The sequence below is a fragment of the Mustelus asterias genome, chromosome 12, assembly GCF_964213995.1.
Source record: "Mustelus asterias chromosome 12, sMusAst1.hap1.1, whole genome shotgun sequence".
Taxonomy (NCBI): domain Eukaryota; kingdom Metazoa; phylum Chordata; class Chondrichthyes; order Carcharhiniformes; family Triakidae; genus Mustelus; species Mustelus asterias.
Window position 1 is genome coordinate 66263611 of NC_135812.1, and position 22587 is coordinate 66286197.

The 22587-nt window shown below is 42.2% G+C and overlaps 1 protein-coding gene across 38 annotated transcripts in view; it reads right to left on the bottom strand.

Moving 5' to 3' along the window:
- gas7b (growth arrest-specific 7b) overlaps nt 1-22587 on the bottom strand; it is a 718490-nt gene that overhangs the window by 331984 nt on the left and 363919 nt on the right. The window contains exon 1 of one of the 38 annotated variants that reach the window (XM_078225402.1): nt 20746-20896. The exons of the other annotated variants lie outside the window; for them this stretch is intronic. The gene's annotated coding sequence lies outside the window, so the exon portion shown is untranslated. Of the gene's footprint in view, nt 1-20745; nt 20897-22587 lie in introns of those variants that run through there. 38 annotated transcript variants of the gene reach the window in all.

Below are 22587 nucleotides of genomic sequence, written 5' to 3' on the forward strand. Positions count from 1 at the left end.
ACTGCATGGGTTTCCTTCGGGTGCTCCGGTTTCCTCCCACACTCCAAAGATGTGCAGGTTAGGTGGATTGGTCATGCTAACTTGCCCCTTAGTGTCAGGGGGATTAGCAGGGTAAATACATGGGGTTACAGGGATAGGGCCTGGGTGAGATTATGGTTGGTGCAGGCTCGATGGGCCATATTGCCTCTTTCTGCACTGTTATGATTCTTCCATGGTGAGACACAGAAATTATATTTTAGGTTTTGGAGATCCGGTTTCCTCCCAGAGTCCAAAAATTGCTGGTTAGGTTGATTGGTCATGCTAAATTGTCCCTTAGTCTCAAGAGGATTAGTCGGGTAAATGTGTGGGGTTACAGGGATAGGGTCTGGGTGGGATTGTTGTCAGTGCAGGCTTGATGGGCTGAATGGCTTCCTTCTGCGGTGTAGAATTCTATGATTTTATTTTATGATTCTCATTATCTGTGGTTAACCTTGTCATTTTGACATAATTTGTCTTCACTCACTGGCCCTTCTACCTTCTCTGATAAATCATGAATTTATAATCTACATATACCGGGATGGTATAATTCCTACCTTTCTAAATGTTATACCTTATTTAGTCCTTGCAGGTTTCACAGGTATCTAAGTGTTTAATCTGCATTATTTGATTTCTGGTTGTATTTCTCATATTGAGGATTTAATTCAGAGTCCAACTTATTAAAGAAAGGAATCCATTAGTCATAAAAGAGGAACATTAAAGAGTATGGGGAGCCAAACAGAAGAATGGATTAGACTGATGGGTGGAGCGGAAGAAACAACTGGCAAAGATTTTCTGATGAAAGGTCACCGACCTGAAATTTTGGGCAGGATATTTGTGCTGGAGTTGGGATCCTCAACGCGGGTAAATTTCAGGGTCCCTACAGGAATTGAAAATTCTACCATCTGAAACATTTTCACATTTTTGTTACTGGCATAAACTTGATGGTCTGAGTGACCAATTCATACAATCCCCACAGTGCAGGAGGGGGGCATTCAGCCCATCGAGGCTGCATTGACAACAATCCCATCCAGGCCCCGATCCCTGTAACACCATGTATTTACCCTGCTAGTCCCCCTCATACTAAGGGGCAATTTACCATGGCCAATCAACCTATCCTGCACATCTTTAAAGCATGGGAGGAAACTGGTGCATCCGGGGGAAACCCACGCAGACATGGGGAGAATGTGCAAACTCCACACAGACAGTGACCTGAAGCTGGAATTAAACCCGGGTCCCTGCCGCTGTGAGGCAGCGGTGCTAACTGTTGTGCTGTAATACACTGAAATCCACAAAGGAGGAAGCAATGGTGCAAAGAAATCACCAAGTCCAAACAGATTTGATTGAGCAACATGAGAAATATAACTGACAAATGAAACTGTATGAACTGCCGAAGGACATGCCAAGGAGCTGGATTGTTGGAGCTTATGAACTGTGTGGTCAATGGATCTTTTAAAATCTAACCAAAGTAACGCTTTTTGGTTTACCTCTTTCTTTTCTACACTTTTAAACCTGATCAGTTTGCTGTGACCCTGCCCTTCACTCTTTCCTCGGATTTCTTAACTTAAAAACTGAGAGGTAATATAAGGGTACAAAACAATGCGAGCATTGGGTAACAATGTTGGGGAGGAAAAGGTGAAAGGATGTCTGATTTTCCAAGAGGAAGTAAAATAATGAGTGAAGTTAGCATGCTAGCAGATGGTCAAATTCAAACATTTTTAAAATACCATCCTATGATTGGAATTTGGCATTTTAACCGATTGTCAAACAAAGGGATTTTATTGTGGGAGAATGGATGATTTATCCTTTCAGGGCACCCAATGGCAGCATCAAGCATCACTGCTTTAAATGTGGCAGCCAATTGCAGAGAAATTTCTTCTCTATTCCATCTTAACCACGTACTTTAAACCAAACCTCAAAAAGCATACCTTACCCTGTCAGCATGCCAGTTCCAATTCTTGTATTTCCCCTCTCTCTCAACCCCACTGACAACCCGAGTCAAATTGTTGGTAGACAGACAGCCATAAATAACCGATTTGATACTGGTCAAAAAGGATTAAAGTGTGCATATTCGCAGCTGACAGGTAAAAGAGGCTCAGTTTAACGGAATGCGAAAGTACATCAGAGGGTAACGTTGGAACCCACTGCACCACCAAGGCTCCCCTGCAGGTCATCACTTAATTTCCGCATTTTGAGAAATATTACCTTCCTAGATCTACTGAAATTGAACAACTTGTAGATTGCCAGGTCTGTTTCTCGAGCACGAATACGTCAAAGCAGAAATCGAAATAACAGGTTCTCTTTTTCAGAAATACCACAGTTTAGGTCACTACTTTAGATTCCAGCACAGATCTCTACATTACAGCTGTCATTACACTTCAAAGAAAAGCTCTGTGATAAAGGACTTTGAGGTGTTTCTGAGAGGCATGATATATTATATATTAAGCATTATATTAATGCAAGGCTTTCATTCAAGTTTACATATCTTTAAATTATCCCATGTCTCAAACTGTTCCAAATTCCACATAAAGCTGGCTTTGTGATCTTAAACACTTTAGTTGAAAGAAACAGTTACACATGGAAACAATTGCCAACAAGGTTAGCATCGGTATTCCGAATGTGTGTTAATACTGCAGATCGGTCTTTAAATACTATCAAGAATTGTGTATTTAGATTTTAAATCTAAAGTCTCATCTGGTCAGGCTCCCTCCCAAGACCAGAAGGAATCCCAGGCTGAAGGTTGGCAGAAACTAGGTTAACTAGAGGGTTGCGCAGCCCAGGGCAAGGAAGTCCCAAGGGCTCCCTATGGAACCCGGAGGAGCACTCCTTCGTGCCCTTGCTCACGAGAAAAATAGATTGATTTTAAAAGTGGCTCATCATTCTGAGGCTGTGAAGGGGCCATAGGTTTCCCCACACAGACCTCGGGTTAAAATTGCAGTCGGGTCCAAATGACATAATTAGATCATGATGGTATTCCAGCAGGTATTTCCACAGAGAAAATTTACATTGAAGGCCACAGGAAGGCAAAGTGATGGCGGGGGATGAGGGGGTGTGGTGGTGTTGGGAGGCTGGTAGTCACTTTGGCCATTTTAACTTCCCTCCCCACTCTTTCATTGGACAGACAGGGTTAAAATCGGACCATCAACGTGACTAACACCGAGTTTTCCACTCCTTGCGGGATGAGGTGAAGTAAAATCTAGAACAGGCATGTGGGGGATGAATTTTCACCTTCAGAGTTGGGTAGAAAACAAATGGTGGCAGAAGCAAAAAGTGTGAATGGACAGATGATCCACTACTGTCTACTTTCAGCCTCGCTAAAACCTTGATCATTGATATTAAATGTTGACTTCCAAAGGCATGTTGAAGCTTTTCTCAAATGGCTCAGCAGTAAAGGAGTGAGCCAAACAGATCAGTAAGCCCCCAGGTCCGTAGTGGGTCTGATCTCAAACAATGCCGAGACAGAGTACAGGAAAGAGATAGAGAATCTGGTGAACTGGTGTGACGACAATAATCTCTCCCTCAATGTCAACAAAACAAAGGAGATAGTCATCAACTTCAGGAAGCATAGTGGAGAACATGCCCCTATCTAGATCAATGGGGATGAAGTAGAAATGATCGAGAGCTTCAAGCTTTTAGGTGTCCAGATCACCAACAACCTGTTCTGGTCCCTCCATGCTGGTGCTACAGTTAAGAAAGCCCACCAATGCCTCTACTTTTTCAGAAGACAAAGGAAATTTGGCATATCAGCTACAACCCTCACCAACTTTTACAGATCCACCATAGAAAGCATTTTTTCTGGTTGTATCACTGCTTAGTATGGCTCCAGAAGTGCCCAAGACCTCAATAAACTACAAACGGTCATGAATGAAGTCCATCACTCAAACCAGCCTCTCATCCATTAACTCAGTCTACACTTCCCGCTGCCTTGGAAAAGCAGCCAGCATATTCAAGGACCCCACACACCCCGGACATACTCTCTCCCACCTTCTTCCATTGGGAAAAGTTACAAAAGTCTGAGGATACGTGCCAACCGACTCAAGAACAGCTTCTTCCTTGCTGCCATCAGACTTTTGGAAGGGCCTACCTCGCATTAAGTTGATCTTTCTTTACACCCTAGCTAGGACTGTAATACTACATTTTGCACTCTCTCCTTTCCTTTCCTTTCCTAAGTACGGTAAGCTTTGTTTGTGTAGTGCGCAAGAAACAATATTTTTCACTGTATATTAATACAGGTGACAATAATAAATCAGATCAGCTCAGAATAAGTGAAGTGATGGCAGTCAGGGGCCAATGGGGATGTAACAATTGCTTGTAGCATTCCTGAGTTAGGGAGAGGAAAATCAGTGTGTTAGCCAGTGACCTCTCTAGACAGGAAACTCATGCGGAAATTGGGTGGGAACATGACTGAAACTCATGTGTCATATTCCTTGGGATCAAATAATCAGCCAGCATTCACCATCTGGAATCGAGCATTGAGAATAATTACTTACACAAGGTTCCAGAGGATGACCAACACCCTAGATGCATAATTCAACAATGAATTAATGCCTTCAGAATGGACAAAAAGCATTAATCCCCCACAGTTCCAGCGACATAATTTGCTGGGACACAAGTTGAAGGTGAAGGACAGGGGTTTCAACGGGGATGTGAGGAAAAACGTTTTACCTAGAGGGTGGTAACCCTGTCTGGAATGTACTGCCTGGGAGGGTGGTAGAGGCGAGTTGCCTCACATCCCTTAAAAAGTACCAGGATGAACACTTGTCACATCATATCATTCAAGGCTATGGGCCAAGTGCGGGTTAATGGAACTAGGTGGGAGGTCAGGTGTTTCACTCGATGGGCCGAAGCACCTCTTCAGTACTGTATGATTCTATGGATCACAGAGTGTTTGCATACCTGGACTTTTAAAGGTTCCAGTCTGATTGGAGGTTGGTGAACAATTAGAAGAACATTGCAACAGCAGTTAAAAGGAGCTAGGTGAGGCTTAAATATTTATAACAAACAACAATGCCTCATTATCTTCATCTCCCACAAAACTGCACAACGTCATGGGAGATTTAAGATTATAGTTTCACCACAGTCCAGAGATTCCAAACATGCCATCGCATAGAAATAACTATGATGCAGGACAGTGAAATGTAGAATATTCAGAGGATGCAAATTGTTCTGATGTTCAATGTTAAGAGAAGACAACCATTTTTAAGAAGGGGGTTAGGAAAAAAGTGACACAGATTGTACCTTTCCCATTTTTATCATTATTTATTCATCCTGTTTCCAGACTAGCAAATTATAAATTGGCCAAATTTGCAGCTTGAATTTTTTTTTTCAAAGTTGCAGACTGTAGAATACAGCAAACCATGCTCTACCGCGGAGTCTCCTACCACTGGCTTGAGCTCCGCCTTGTGAGAGGCATCTATGAAGCAGATCATGATCACATGGAAATTATATTATTTGGAGTAGGACAGGAGCTTTGCATCTTGCTGCAGGGGGTTCCTGAGAACTGGATGCGATTAAATGCCAGCCATCAGCAAATTAATTAAAGCTACACGCAGATGGGAGATAATGAGAAGGCAGATCTGACCAAAACTGCTGTTATTGCTAAGTATAATTATCATGCTCAAATCCTTACATAACATATTTCATCAAGGACTCGTCTCATGTATACCTGCTGTTAGAGTAAGGGCATGAATACATTTAACACAGCATGCAGCGTGCGGATAGACTTGCAATTATTTCTTTTAAAATACTTAATAGATTCCGATTATGTGGAACAAAACAGCACCAAGATATTGGCAACAGAAAACTATTTTCAGGCGATGTCGAGTGGGACCCCAATGGAGGCCACATTGAATATTTACCAACCCAAGCAGCATGTTCACAATTGTTTGGATATAACAAGAGTCAGAATGCTATTTCATTGCGAGAGATAGAATATGAACATGCAGTGTGGCAGGCTTCAAGTAGAAAGAAAATTGGCAGATGTTTCTGGACAATTATCTGTTTGCAAACAAGGTTTGAAGCAGCTTCCAAGAGTGACCTGTGCCAAATTGGCTTTATCGCAACTTTAGCAATCAAACTAATCCAGGCAGATTTGGTCTTCAAAATCCATGAGCACCTGCACACTTAGCTAATTGTTGTGTATGCATCCTATCGGGCACTGACAGAGTTTTAAAGTTATGCTAATCGCCTTCTTTGTGCCAATTATATCATAAAAGCACCTGAGGAGAGGGAGCAGACTCATCTACCTCGCAGTCCATGTTTTCTTTTGTAATCTTTCATATTTACTGATGGAGCTAGCTGGCCATTGTTGAAGTAGGATGATGCAGGTGCCAGCTATCCTTTGGCATCTCTTCCAAGAGACCCATTCTGTGTCTGTCTGCCTTGGCCATGAGCTTTAATGCGCTATCTGAAGGGGACACATTATAATCAAACCCAATTCTGTCACCAAACATTAGCCCACATGCACATTCCAGCAGCAGTCACTAAAATGCAACTGGGGCCAGGAAACAGAGCTGACAATGATTTTCTTTCACTATTCTGATAGCATTGAGGAAATGAATCAAGAGGTCAACCAAAGATGGATCACATTTTTTGGTGAGGGAAGCATCAAAATAGAGATACTTTAACAGACAGAATATAGAAGAGGGCGGCACGGTGGCAGTGGTTAGCGCTGCTGCCTCACAGCGCCAGGGACCCAGGTCCAATTCCAGCCTCAGGTCACCGTCTGTGTGAAGTTTGCATGTTCTCCCCATGTCTGCGTGGGTTTCCTTCAGGTGCTCCCGTTTCCTCCCACACTCCAAAGTTGAGTGGGTTAGATTGATTGGCCATGCTAAATTGCCCCATAGTGTCAAGGGGACTAGCTAGGGAAAATACGTGGCATTAAGGGGATAGAGCCTGGGTGGATTGTGGTCAGTGCAGACTCGATGGGTTGAATGGTCTCCCTCTGCATTGTAGGGATTCAATGATTCTATATAGATGGTACCTGGTATTTATCAGAAGAGGAAAACACTGCCTCAGTTCGCAAGATGGACACATGTTTGTTCTCACTAATACAAATGCATAATTATTTATCTATGATTTAATGATTTTCCTTCCTTCATAGTTGTTTCATTTGTCAATACATATTCCCACACAGGTAACACAATGCATCACCCCATGAAGAGTTATTATTCATTCTGGCAGGAGTGAGCTGCTATCCATGACAGCGGAGAATGTTGTGGCACCATTTCGGTTCTGAACAAATTTGTTTTACATACATCTAAACAATGGCTTGCGTTGTAATAAAAGGCAGGTTGGTGTGGGCTGTGAAAATATTGGCAAACGGATGCAGTGAACTTGTACAATGTCATTCATCAGAGCCAAACAGCAGATCCCCGAGTAATAGCTGGGGTACCTGGTAGCTGCAAATTTATGCAATTTAAGTTGAAAAAAGCCCAGGCAAAACTGTCTTCCCACATACCAAGCAGTCTTGCACTTGCTCTCTCTATTGGAAAACACGGCTGGTAACCATGGAAACTCCCTTGCCATGCATGCCCCGAAGCAATCTGGAGTGCAAGCAGTACACAAAAAAAATCACTTCAGCTACACAGCTGCCACATAAAAAGGCTTGTACAACCTAAAGCAAACCTATCCAAGCACTATAAAACAGAGCCAAATGAAGCACCATAATGAGACTGCCTCTCAGAATTCTGGGACTGCGGCTGCTATGCATGACAGCAAAGAGGACATCCAGCAATAACACATAATTTAATTTAAAAGCCATACAAGCATGTAACTATTATACTTCACTGTATATACTGTTCCTTAATACCATGTTAACTCAATTCATATTAAGCCTTCCATGGCTGACTTATAACTTTCAATGCTTCTGAAGCACAAGGTTCCATTCTGTCACTAATTATGCTGCACCTTTTTTTGCTATGCAGAAACCGTGAAGAAAAGCCAAATTAGCAGAAGACAAGATGTCGAAACCTTGGCGATTATAAGATGGACATTTGTTGAAGTTATGAACTTCCACATTTCTGTAATACTGTGATACATTTTTATTACAATATATTTACACTAAATATACAAACTAGGACAGTGTCAAACTTGAGAGCCTGGTAATTGGTATTTTGATAGGCAGGAATGAACAGAACCAATGAAAATCCGATGGCATTGATGGTCCCCAGTTATAGATCTTTATATATGAAACAAATCCCTTCACTGCCAACTTTTTTTTTCATCTTTGATGCAAGGTAAAGTTGCAGTGAAGCACAGAAATGCTATGACTTCTTTAAAATCAATTAACTATAAACCAGCATTGAGGTTTGTAGCATTACTCAGAGCATCTTTACTGCATTACACTGGCAGTATTTAATAATCACCTAAAATCCAATCCCAATAACTTGCTTCGAGTTGAATAGGGTGGCCTAGTGGCTAGCACTGCTGCCTCACAGAGCCAGTGACTCGAGTCCAATTTTAGCCTCAGGTGACTGTCCGCGTGGAGTTTGCACATTCTTCCCGTGCCTACTTGGGTTTCCTCCCACAGTCCAAAGATATGTGGATTAGGTGAATTGGCCATGCTAAAATTGCCTCTCAGTGTCAGAGGGATTAGCAGGATAATTATGTGGGGTTACGGGGATAGTCCTGAGTGAGACTGTTGTCAGTGCAGACTCAATGGACCTAATGGCCTCCTTCCTGTAGGGATTCTTTGATTCTATGAATAATCTTCAATCACAACTTCCACACAGATTTTAATTTAAGATAATGTCAACATACATTAATTTTTAATTATGGATTGAAAAACTTGGGTGTTTTTAAACCATAAATTTGGGTGAAAAATTGTGGGTTGTCTAACATAAGAGATATTAGCGTGGAAAATGAAAATTGCTTATTTAGTCAATGACATTGTCAATATCCCTCAGATAAGGTACAGAATTGAAGATTAATTTTTTTCCTTTTAAATTTACGGGATGGATAATTAATTAATAAATGAACCTGAATGTTGACATGATACTAGATCATAGCCCTGTATTACTTACGGACATTTCTCCAATCCACCTGACGAAGGGACTGCCTGTTCCGAAAGCTAGTGGCATTTGCTACCAAATAAACCTGTTGTACTTTAACCTGGTGTTGTTAAACTTGATGTGGAGATGCCGGCGTTGGACTGGGGTAAACACAGTAAGAAGTTTAACAACACCAGGTTAAAGTCCAACAGGTTTATTTGGTAGCAAAAGCGAAAGCTTGTGTGGCTTTTGCTACCAAATAAACCTGTTGGACTTTAACCTGGTGTTGTTAAACTTCTTACGTTGTTAAACTTCTTACTGTACTTACTTACGGACTTACAGATTGGACTTTTAAGTGAGATTTTTTTTAAAGATCATCCTACAAGCAAAAGCTGGCTGACACTGTAAAGTAACCACTTGCTGGAATTCCGATATGGATTACACTTGACCAACTAGTCCAGAGAGAACGGAATGTCACGGATTTTTTTTCCTCAACAGATACACTTCAAGGAACTGATGAAATGCAAAAACTGAACTGTAATCTCCTGCAGAGATAATGGAGGCTGATTACCATCTCAGCAGGAACCATCCCCCATGGAATTATATCCCAGACCACTGACATGATGTAAATTGGAAGAAAACATTTTTGGGTGAAAGATATATTGTGTTTTTCTTCCCTCCAGGAATACATAAGAAAAAGGGTTTAAACACCAACTGTAACCCAATCTCTGTGTGCTAGGCTGGTACTCCAGTGTGCTGTGGAACACTGAAGAATATCTATTAGATGTTTCTGTACTTGCAGGTAAAAAAGTCTCTCTCTCTCTCTGTGGTCACAAGTTAGCAAAAACACAGTTGAAAAGGAAACAGGGCAACTTCTTTCAGCTAACCTGCAAAACCAAGAATCTCCTATCCAACTGCTCAATTGCCACGGTAAGCACGGCTGGAATCACCCAACAACCAAGAGCCCCATTGCCTCTACAACGTGCTCCACATGTTACTTCCTGTCAAATTGAGTACACACTCTTTACGTCAACTCTCCATCTCCTGCCTCTGAACCCATTTCCAACCCAAGTCAAAAGGCAACCTCTTATTCCATGCATCCTCATTTTTGTCACTAACTTTTTGAGTGAAGCAGCTTATATAGCACTTGTCACATTGTAAAACATCTTAAGGTGCTTCACAAGACTGTTATCAAACAAGACTTACACTCAACCACATCAGGAGACGTATCAAAAAGCTTGATTAAGAAGGTTTTCAGAGTGTCTTAAAAGACAAGAGAGAGGTGGAGAGGTATAGGGACAGATTTACAAAGTTGACTAAAGCACTTAACAGAGTCCCAGCGAAGAGAACAGATTCAGCACAATGTGAAACATTCACCTAGAGTCATATTGAAATCCCTTCAGGAACTCCATATCAAGTAGCATGCATAGACAGTCCTCTTTCTTTGAGACTTCCTCAAAAAATTCAACTAGTTTCGTCAGAAAGGAGTTAGTTTTATTTGACACTGAGCCACATCATGCTGTCTCTCTCTGATCAGCTTATATTTGCTCAAGTGCCCAGTCACACGAGTCTTAATAACAGAAGCTTCCTGAGGCATGACATTAAATCGTAACATGTAGTTAGCTGGTCTCTCTCTCTCGCACATTTCCTAAATAATGGAAGCGATATGGCAATTTTCCAATCTAATGGAACAATTCCCAGAAGCTGAACTCGACAAACCATGGAAATGCTGTGGTCACAAAAGCAGGTCAGAAGCTGGGAATTCTGCAAAGTAATTCACCTCCTCACTCCCCAAAGCCAGACCACCATCTATCTAAAAGGCAAAAAAAGTCAGGAGTGCGATGGAATACTCTCCATTTGCCTGGATGAGTGCAGCTCCAACAACATTCAAAAAGCTCAACAGCATCCAGGGTAAAGAAACTCACTTGATTGGCACCTCATCCACCACATTAAACATCCGCTCCCTCCACCACCGACGGACAGTAACAGCAGTGCACACCGTCTACAGGATGCACCGCAGCAACTCACCATTCCTTCGACAGCACCTTCAAAATCCACCTAGATGGACAAGGGCAGCAAATGCAAAGGAACACTACCACCGTCAAGTTGCACACCAATCTCTGACTTGGAACTATATCGCTATTCCTTCACTGTTGTTGGGTCATAATCCTGGAACTCCTTTCTTAACAGCACTATGGGTGTGCCTACACCACATGAACTGCAATGGCTCAAGGTGACTCACCCCCACCTTTAAGGGTAATTCAGGATAGGCAGTAGAGGCTGGTCTAGCCAGTGACACCCAGAATCCAAGAACAAGTAAAAAAACATGCAATAGTATAACTAACACAAAATGTCACTTCAGTTCTTCAAAGTAATATTAAATGAAACTAATCATTGGCCATATACAAGGGCTGAAAACCACATTCACTCAAAATTGATAATTATTTAAATTTGCCTGATCATGATCATTTTATGGAATTTATTCCTCAACCTGTCTGGTTCAAACTGGAAAATCCATCTGAAGATGAACTGTCATATGAATGCACTAAACTTTGGAAATCCAGTGTCATTGCCATAGTTAAATTTTACTATTTAACAAATGTATTTGACAGTTCAAGCCTAAGTCACAGTCTAGTGAAGTGTTCATTTACCATGCACCAAAGTCAACAAGATCACAGGAGGGCAATGACAAGACATAATAAAGTGAAGTTGTTTGGCCACAATTAGACATCTGGGCAAGTGGGAGCAACTCAAGGAGATTGTGTAACAGAATGGTTCACTGCTCCTAGCCCCCTCAACCTTTCTCAAAAATCTAAAGTAGAATAAAATAAATCAACCAAAGCTAAAGAGAACTGATATGTAACTTTTACATCAAAACATGATGATGAAAGGCAAATACCAAAAGAAACATTAGAAACCTTAGGCGATGAGGTTATAGTTTGCGCAACTCCCCAAAAAACCTCCAAGTAGCTCATCACGAAAGCAGAATGTCAGAGATTCCATTGTAATCATCATGTGGTAAACAGGTTAGTATGGTTACTCATTGAGCACTTGTTGCATGACAAAATTCCCAACTGTGATGTTCTGGTCCAAGTGAATTGCATCACCTTAGAAGCAATGTCTTGCACATCATTCTCACATCCAGATAAAGAGTAAGTGGCCATTTCCCCCAGGTTTCTTTTAAATCTGACATCAGAAAATCTGCAAAAAGTGAAGTTGTTTGCCCACAGATTCTTCCTCTTTCCTTTCCAGAGGAAAGACCTCACTCAATTCACAACAGTTCCGGCAAAATCGAATGCAGAATTATTGGGATAAGAGGAGAGATACAAAGTCTTGCCTCTGCTTTCTGTGGTGCCTTTGGACAATATATTTCTCCACTAAGTTATCCAGCCAAAATTGTCAATAGCTGATTCATAAAAGGTAAAGTCGCCATAGTCCCAGATGACCATAGGCTGCTCTCCCTTTGAGGGGATTTGTTTTATATGGTTAGTTAGCATTGATGTGGAGCCATTCAAGGTAGTAGCCAAGAGAGCGTCAATTAAATAACGAATGGGAAAGGCAAGATAAATTTTGAAAATAGAGTTAAAGTTTATTTATTAGTCACAAGTAAGGCTTACATAAACACTGCAATGAAGTTACTGTGAAATTCTCCTAGTCGCCACACTCAGGCGTCTGTTCGGGTCAATGCATCTAACTAGCACGTCTTTCAGACTGTGGGAGGAAACTGGAGCACCCAGAGAAAACTCACGCAGATACGGGGAGGACATGCAAATTCCACACAAACAGTGACCCAAGCCGGGAATCGAACCTGGGTCCTTGGCGCTGTGAGGCAGCAGTGCTAACTACTGTGCCATTGTGCCGCCCCTGGTGAATACCTTAGTGGTATTCAGTTGATTTTGTACCTACAATCTCGTTACTGCCTTAGACATATTGACATGCTTATAAGAACACAAGTCCATCAAACCAGTTCCTTCTATAAGCTCATTCTTTCCACACACTGATTTACAAATATTATATAATTTTGATTATGTGAAGTCCCAGGTGGAACTGCAACCTTCAGATTCCAAGGATGTTGCACTGAGTCAAGCCTGACTAGAGGGCAATATTACATTTCCCTCTCGATCTTGGGAGGCAGTGGAAATTGTGAAGAATTTATCATTGAAACTGGTCATTTATTTAATTGCTGTTTGTGGGATCTTGTTGTATAGGTATCAGCTACCGTGTTTCCTACGTCACAACAGTAACTACACTAAATACTTCATTGATCATTTGTAACTTCCTAAGCTGTGAAAGGTTGCACAATAAATTAAAGTTATTTTCTTTCCACATTATACACAGCATTTCATAGAATAACACAGTGCAGAAGGAATCCATTTGACCCATCGAGTCTGTACCGACCACAATCCTACCCAGGACCTATCCCCATAACCCCATGCATTTACCCTGCTAGTCCCCTTGACACTAATGGGCAATTTAGTATGGCCAATCAACCTAACCCGCACATCTTTGGACTATTTCTAGAGCATTTCTAGAGTCTCAGCATATCATTCAATTTTCGCTCTCTGTAAATAACTATACACTTAATTCTCAATCCCAGTTTCAACCAGGTGTTCACAAATAATAACAAGAAAAATAGAGAAAGCTGGAAATACTCAGCACGTCTGGCACCGTCTGCGGAGTGAGAAACAAGAGTTAACCTTTCATCACTTCGCTGCAGGTAGTACCAGACCTGCTGAGTATTTCCAGCATTTTCTGTTTTTGCTTCAGGTTTCAAAGCATCCACAGTATTTTGCTTGGTATTTACTAAGGTCTTTTTCAAAAGTGTGTTCATCAACATAGTATTGACCACTTTACTCTGCAGTCTTTGCTCCACTTTCATGTCTTTGGAAAAGAAAAACCGTTGTTTGAGACATGCACATTTTACTCATGCCTCGTAGTTTTGTGATCAATGCACAAATTAAATAGCTTGCTAATGTCGACAACATTTATTCTCCTCTGAAAACAGAAATTACATCAGCTAACAAATGTCTTCTCTCATGAACATATATTCACTTTTGTGGTCTTTCCTCAGAATATTCCTTGCTGGTCTCCAATGAACACTCTCTAGTCTAGCACATCAACACAGACATGCTTGTGCCGCAGTTAGATTCATCATTGTTCAAGAAAAAAAAATGCCCGAAAGTAAACACATTAAACTGACACATACTGCAGCTGTAAATACCTTCCTGACATGTGGGAAAAACAACTTTTTAAAAACAGCAGAATCATCTCCTGTTCACGACCTGTAACGGAGCCAATAGATGCATGGTTGCTGGGGCCAGAAATGTAGTTCATTCCATGGGTGTGCTGGGAGAACAAAACTAACACTGAAACATCGAGACTGTAAATAAAGCAGCTGTACCTGCCACAGACACTTTCAAGGTTAATCAATTTTACCAATTACTAGACTCTGTGCGCTTAGGTCTTAATTTGTGCAATTTATTTCTACAAAGCCAGCTTTTGATATTTGGAATTGAAGAATGCTTTTATTGAGAAGAATTTATCCTACCTTATCAATGAAGCATTTGAAGAATTTGATAGAAAATGCACTGATGGCTAATACAGAATGCTATTCAGTAGAAAGGTTGAATTACAGTGATTGAACATTGAAATGATGAAATAATGCACAGAGTTCATTTTTATTACAGAAAGAAGCCTCGGGATGGAAGACTGCAAATATATTTGTTCTGCTTTGCTGGCTCACGAAAAAACCATTAACATTGCTGTTGTGCTTTTCGTAAAGACTGTTGGACCAGTGAACTCAATTACAAATATATGTTGAAAACTGTTTATAAAACATCATGCAAAGTAGATCTTGTACCACCCAGTCAGAACTGCCATTTTGCGCATAAATAGTTGAACTGATTTTGGTTCCACTTCCCCGTCAGCCACCTCTCACATTCACGCTCGTCATTCCAGTTAGAGGGAAAGACGAGATCCATATAATTGGAAGAATAACAGCAACTTGCATTTATTATAGCATCTTCAACTATGTAAAATATCCAAAGGAACTTCACAGAAGCGTTATCAAATAATGTTTGACATTGAGGCGAAAGTGCAGCTATCTCCTTATGTGACCAAACGCTTACTCGGAGATGCAAGTCTTAAGCAGCGCCTTAGAGGAGGAAAGAGGGGTAGAGAAAGAGAGAGGTTTAGGGAGGGAACCCCAGAGTTTAGGGCCAAGTAACTGAGGGCGTGGTCACCAGTAGAGAAGGAATTAAAATCAGGGATGCTCAAGAGGCCAGAATTAGAGGAATGCACGTGTGTCAGAGGATTGTAGGACTTGAGGAGATTACAGGAGTGGGCAAGGCCATGGAGGGTTTTGGAAACAAGAATAAGAGTTTTAAAATCAAGCAGTTGCTTCACTGGGAGCCAATGTAGATCAACAGGCCCAGGGAAAATGGGTGAACTGGACTTGGTGCAAGTGACAATATGGACAGAAGAGTTTTGAATCACCTCAATTTTACAGAGAGCAAAGCATGGGAAGGTTGAAGAGTCAAGTCCAGAGATGATGAAAGCATGGCTGAGGGTTTGAGCAGAGTGAGGGGGCAGGGCAGTCAGAGTAATGTCACAGAGGAGAAACTAAGTGGTCTTGGATGTCTCAGCTTTTAATCTAGTGAAGAGCAAAGTATTGCAAACCAAGGTTGAATCCTAACCTGTACAGTGATAGCTGACCTCAGACTGGATAATGAGGACACTACAATTGGCCTAACCTCCTCAGTCAGCTTCAACTCTTGATCTCTGCTTAGCAATCCTCTTCCAGGTTTGTGTAAGGCCGCTGAGTTTGGGCTCTGTGAAGCCCCCACTACTCTAGTTTACAAAAGCTGTTGAGACTCATCATCCAACATTACACATAAAGAATGACCACTTAGGCAAAGGGGGTAGGACATCCACTAAAGCCACAGAACCTAATGCATCAGCACCTTCACGAGCAGAGAGATAGAAGAGAAAGAAAAATCTCTCAAACTTCTCAAAGATCATTTTGACCCAAGGCCAAGTTCTTCTCATCCCAGAAAAACAGAAATTTAATAGGAATGTTAACTCATCAGGATGATGATGCTCAACGGGTTATTAAAAAATATCTGTTACAAGTAGATTCAAAAGGGTTCTACTAATTACTAATGTTGATTCCTGCTTTAGACACAAGACTGGGCCCAGCCTCCCTCAGCTTCCAATTCCCAGTCTTCCAATTGTTGCCCAGAGTTCTTTGCAACTTTGCAACTTAGGCTCATTCCACCCTTCCTTACCAAGCTTGTTCAAAACAGAAACTAGGTGGTGGTTTTGCTTCCCATTTGAAGCAGAGAGACCATAATTTCTCTTTAGGCTCATATCAGAGCAGTTAAAAATAAAACAAGTCCTGTTGCCAAATAGCCACTTCTACACTTCCTTCCCCTTTCATAGAAGTGACCTCACTGCCCATCTGGACAGTGCTCGATGATAGATAATCATACCTCAGTGAATATTTGTCTTAATAAAATGTTCTTAGCACTGATACAATTTTATAAAAACAAATTGGTTCCACTGATTGTTCGCAGCAAAGACAAGAAGGCCAGTTCTCAGAGTCTCATTTAAGACCCGTCTGAAACAACTGTACCAAAGAAAAACAGGTGACGGCAGCACTCAGGGATGTGGCCCCAATCTGGTGTGAACCATCTTGGGTAATAACTCTGGGAAAGTGTCAAATCAAGTTTGAGGGAGAGTTCGGGGATGTGTTTGAATTCTTGGCAACTTTAAAAACCGAAGCAGAGAATTCCCACTCCACTGTTCCCACCTTCGTGGCACCCCGCCATCCCCTCCCCCCCCCCACCCCCCCCCCCCCCCACCCCTTACACCCCTATGTTTCAGGCCTGCACTCCCAAACCAGTAACAATTTGCCAAATATGAGCAGAGTTCTGCATGTGAGTGTAAATGCAAACAGTCACCGATCTTTCTTGGCACACCCAATATGATTGATACCCTCGAGCAGCCCACACTAAAGGTTGGGCGTTGTCCGCTCAGCAATATATTCCAGAGCTATTGGTCACAAGACTGACAGTAGAATCTAACCTCAGCCTCTGTAATTGCAGCCCATTGCCCCTCGTGCAAGGAGGAAGCTCATATCTGGCGAATTGATAATGGTTTGGGAGTGCAAGGAGGAAGCTCATTTTAGTAGAAATATCTTCGGAGCTAAATTGGATAGCCCCCAAAACTGAGGCAAGGTGGTGGCATATCAGTAATGTCACTGGGCTAATAATCCAGTTACTAATTCAATGATTAATTCTATGGCAGCCAGTGGAATTTAAATTCAATTAATAAATCTGGAATTAAAAGCTAGGCCGGGTTTTTCCAGTCCCATCGTTGCGAACAAAACAGCGACATTTGGAGAGCCATTAAAAATCAATGGTCCTCCAAATTTTCTCTTCCTGCCCATGATGATGCCCACTGCTCATGGGGCTGGGAAATCATACCCCTAGTCTCAGTAACGTTAACCATGAATCAATTTGTAAAACCCTCTGTTTTACTGTCCTTTAGAGAAGGACTTACCTGCTGTGCTTACCTGGTCTGGCCTACATATGACACCAGAGCCACGTCAATGTGGTTGACTCTCAGATGTCCTCTCAAGTGGGCTAGCAAGCCACTCGGGTAACTTAAACTACAAAATCCAAAGGGAATGAAACTGGAGACTTCTGAAGACTTGTGCTCCAGAACTAGCCATGCCTCTAGCCTAGCATTGTGGAAAATTGCCCAGGTATGTCCAGTACACAAAAAAATAGGATAAATCTGACTCAGCCAATTACCGTTCCATTAGTGTACATTCAATCAATAGTAAAGTGATGGAAGGTGTCATCAACAATGCAATCAAGTGGTAGTTAGACAGCAATAACTTGCTCAAAGGCACTCAGATTGGGTTCAACTAGGGCCATTCAGCTTCTGGTCTCATTAGAGCCTTGTCCAAACATGAACAAAAGAGCCAAACTCAAGAGGTGAGGTGAGGTGACAGTGACTGCCCTTGAAATCAAGATAGTATTTGACTATGTGGCCTGAGGGAAGCCTAGCAAAACTGAAGTCAGTGGGAATCAGGGGGAAAAAGTCCACTGGTTTGGGGCGGCACGGTAGCACAGTGGTTAGCACTGCTGTTTCACAGCTCCAGGGACCTGGGTGCGATTCCCGGCTTGGGTCACTGTCTGTGTGGAGTTTGCACATTCTCCTCGTGTCTGCGTGGGTTTCCTCCGGGTGCTCCGGTTTCCTCCCACAGTCCAAAGATGTGCAGGTTAGGTTGATTGGCCATGATAACATTGCCCCTTAGTTTCCTGAGATGTGTAGGCTAGAGGGATTAGTGGATAAAATATGTAGGGATATGGGGGTAGGGCCTGGGTGGGATTGTGGTCGATGCAGACTCGATGGGCCAAATGGCCTCTTTCTGCACTGTAGGATTCTATGATCTATGATTCTATGATTATGGTTGGAGTCATACTAAGCACAAAGGAAGGTGGTCGTGGTTGCTGGAGGTTAATTATCTCAGTTCTATGACATTGTTACAGCAGTTTCTCAGGATATTGTTCTGGGCCCAGCCATCTTCAACTGCTTCATCAATTACTTTTCCCCATCTTAAGGTCAGAAACAGGGACGTTCACTTTCAATATTCAGCACCATTCCTCAGATACTAAAGCAGTCCATGTCCATATGCAGCATGGCCTGGACAACAGGCATGAACTGATAAGTGGCAAGAAACATTCACTCCACACAACTGCCAGGCAATGGCCATTTCCAACAAGAAAGGATCTAATCATCTTCCCTTGACATTCAATGACATTACCACAGTTGAAGTCCCAACTATCAACATTCTGGGGGACTGGCTATTGAATTGGACCAGCCATATAAATACTGTGGATATAAGAGCAGGTTAGAGTCTGGGAATGAGTAACTCACCTCCTAACTCCACAAATCCTGCACAGGTTAGGAGTATGATGGAATACTCTCCACTTGCCTGGATGACTTCAGCTCCATCAACATTGACACCCCCAGGACAAAGCAGCTTGCTTGATTGGCACTCTAATCACCACCTTGAACAATTACTCCAGCCATCACCAATGCATGTTGGCAGCAGTATGGATGATCTACAAGATGCACTGTAGAAATTCAAAAAGGCTTGTTCGACAGCACTTTCAAACCCACACCCAGGGAAGATGATGGTCGAGTGGTATTAATCCAGAAACTCAGCTAATGTTCTGGGGAACCAGGTACAAATCCGCCATGGCAGATGGTGAAATTTGAATGAAATAAAAAATATCTGGAATTAAGAATCTACTGATGACCATGAAACCATTGTCAATTGTCAGAAAAATCCATCTGATTCAGTAATGTCCTTTAGGGAAGGAAATCTGCCTTCCTTACCTGGTCTTGCCTACACGTGACTTTAGAGCCACAGCAATGTGGTTGACTCTCAACTGCCCTCTGAAATGGCCTAGCAAACCACTCAGTTCAAGGGCAACAAGGATGGGCAATAAATGCTGACCAGCAAGTGATGCCCATATCCCATGAAAGAATAAAAAAAATTGTCTACCACCAAGATGGAGAAAGGCAGCAGATACCTGGGAACACCTCCATCTGCATGCTCCCCTCCATCCACGCCATCCTGATTTGGAAATATATCCCTGTTCCTTCACTGTCACTGGGTCAAAATCCTGGAACTCCCTCCCTAACAGCACAGTGGGTGTACCTACACCACGTGGACAGCAGTAGCCCAAAAAGGCAGCTCACCACCACCATTACAAAGGCAATTAGGGATAGACAATAAATGCTGGCCTAGCCAGTGATGCCCACATCCTGTGATTTTTTTAAAAATGTATTAAAAACTGTGGCTATTTGAAATGCAGGCAGCATGTTATCTTCATGCTATCAGTTTATTTGCATGTCACCAGCGCTAACCGTGCTGTTTGTTGACTGTACAAAACAGCCGGGATCACAAAATCATAACTTCTTGGCATTTCTTAAAGGTAGTCTTTGCCCCTTAAAGGGGAGGTGCTAAGAGTTGCTCTGCAAATGAATCTGCCCTGGCAAACAGTGAAGCATGGCACAACATTGAAGATTGTGAGCACCAAAATGTCACAACACAGCATTGGAGTTGGGAAGGAAGGGAGAAATCCTTTATCCAAAAAGGACCAGGAGGCCCGGTAGACACATGGTTAAAATACAATGGAACAAATGGCAGTGCAGGTCAATGCCAGGATTCTAGTTCTGAGGGGCTGAATTCACGTCCACATGTTGAATGCCCACACGAGTGGTCAAGGTTGGTGAATGAATTTTCAAATGGAATATCCTACCAAGTCACCACTAGTCTCAGTTCAATACAGCTCCTAGAATCCCTACAGTGCAGAAGAGGCCATTCAACCCATCGGGTCTGCACCGACTCTGACAGAGACCTTACCCAGTCCCACTCCCCCATCATATCCCCATAGCCCCACACATTTACCATGGCTAATCCACCTAACTTGCATATCTTTGGACTGTGGAAGGAAACCGGAGCACCCGGAGGGAGCCCATGCAGACACGGGGAGAACGTGCAAACTCCACACCGACAGTCACCCGAGAACAAAATTGAACCTGGTTCCTAGCGCTGTGAGGAAGCCACTGTGCCGCCCCATACCACACCTCATCACTTGCCTACTGACAATCTCAATCAATCAGGACTCGTACCAAACATTTGTATGTTTCACCTCACCTTCACACACTTGGCATTGCTGTAAGCCTCAGATCCATATCTCACTAACTGCACACACTGCCAGCTCTGCTTTGCTCCCCAACCGGATTTCCATTTGCCAGATTTGGAAGGAAAAAGAACTCCCGCACATCCAACTTCAGGTATGCCACAAATGAAAGTACCTGCAAGAATCTTCCCCTTATTCCTGACAATCCCCTGTGTCCTCCTTGCTGCTTGCTCTTGTCCTTTCCAATCTCTTCAACCTCCTGCTGCTGCCTTCAAATATCACAGTCTTAGATTTAAATTGCTGCATCTCTCCAACAGCAAATAGTAGCTTCAACTCCTCCCTCCTACGCAACCTCAAAATTCCTTTCCAGGCTAATCTCCATCATACCATTCTCATGGAGCAATAGGTCCACATTCCTCATGTCTTTCCTGACCTCAGGTCTCTCGGTATACGATTCATTTTTTTTTCCCCTATCTGATGCAAATATGTTTCTCTTTCTCAGTACCTGTTAAATGCTTTGTTATTGTGCATAAAGTGAAATTAGGTGAAAAGTGAGAGAGAGAGAGAGACAGGATAGAGAATAGACTTGCAAAGTATGGGAGATGAAGCAAGATTAAGAATTGGAGACAGCAAAGAGGTACAGAAATTAGAATGAGAAATAACATGAAACCGAATAGAGAGAAGAATGGAAGCCAAAATTATAAATAAAGATTGAAGAGAAGCATTTCCAGGAAAGAACAATTTCTATCTGTCCTTGAGCGACGCCATGGGAGGAAAACTAGGTATATTAAAAACCAGGATAGTTTAAATACTTTAAACTATAAATATGCACAGGACAAGTCCAAGTCAGGAAATGGATAAGACAAAATTCAACATAAACATTACTTTCAAGGAACAATATTCATTTCAAATAGAACCAGATTTGACTGAAAGTAACCTTTCCCCGAACTGAGGGGCCGAGGCTTCTAAAGGGCATCTTCAGAATTTTTTCCAGGATTGTGGCAGACAAAATGTTCACTACCAGCTGCAAGTGCAGATCTTGTGCTAAGTAGCTGAGCATACCACAGTGGAAGGTATCCCAACAGTTGTCAGTCAGGCTGCAGAATTGGACAACCTTCTCCCCTCCACCGCTCCCCGCCTCCCCCCCCCCCCCCCCCCCCTCCCCAGCTTAAGCAATAGTGCTGTTTCTCTCGAGGAGAAAGGCAGCATCTCTCATTGACAGAATGCATCACCATTGTGAGATTCATCATGAAATTTATGGCCAGTATGTCCATTTTATTAGTGATAGCATGGTGCGGCGATGACAGTTAAGACGCTTGAGGGAAGAAGATAGGAATTCAGGAAGACTCGGCATTAGATTTGAAAACTCCTAAAGAGTATTAACCTCCCCCTGCAGACGTGATAAGGATCAGATAAACAAGTTAATCATTTGTGTGCATTGGCTGGTTTGCTGCTGTTAGTCTTGGAGGCCCTCCATCTCAAATCAACTGTGACAGTTTAAATATTTAAAATACCTGTTACCGTATTTGCTTTGACAACTATTCGCAGTTTCCATTTATTTAACATGGTAAATGGTTTATTTCTGAAAGCTTATGGAATAAAAAGGTCACTTGGCATTTTTATTACAAAAAAAAGTACATTTTTATTGATCAAATACTGAACGCTAATCATATTAGACACACACAGGTACACGGTTGGAAGGCTGACAACAGATCAACTGTCATTGCTCATCCTCCCATTGCAAAAATACTGTCCAGCATCAAACAATCCAATTCAATTCTGTTCATATTATTTCAAGGACGGGGATTTGTCTGTACGCTGTGTAAACAGCTTCACAATTTCGGCTCTCTCAACAT